Source organism: Myotis brandtii, unplaced genomic scaffold (genome assembly GCF_000412655.1).
Source record: "Myotis brandtii unplaced genomic scaffold, ASM41265v1 scaffold3686, whole genome shotgun sequence".
In the NCBI taxonomy this organism is placed as follows: domain Eukaryota; kingdom Metazoa; phylum Chordata; class Mammalia; order Chiroptera; family Vespertilionidae; genus Myotis; species Myotis brandtii.
The window spans coordinates 61,045-61,291 of NW_005364160.1; positions in this window are offsets into that span (position 1 = coordinate 61,045).

Here is a 247-nt window from a genome sequence, read left to right on the forward strand (position 1 = left end):
AGAGGAGAGGCCTAGGGGAGGCGGGAAGAGCAACAGGGTGGGGGCGCACGGCAAGCGGAGGAGCCCCCCCATTCCCACCGGGGCCTCCCTGGGACCTCGGTCGGAGTCAAGTTTCCAACAAAGTTTCCCCGGACTCGGCATCTCCTTAGGGGTGACGCAGCCCCCCGATCCCGGGCTCCCGGGAACAAAGGAGGTGCTGGTCCGCCCCCTCGGGGATCTCCAAGCACCTACCGACTCCGCGGCGGCG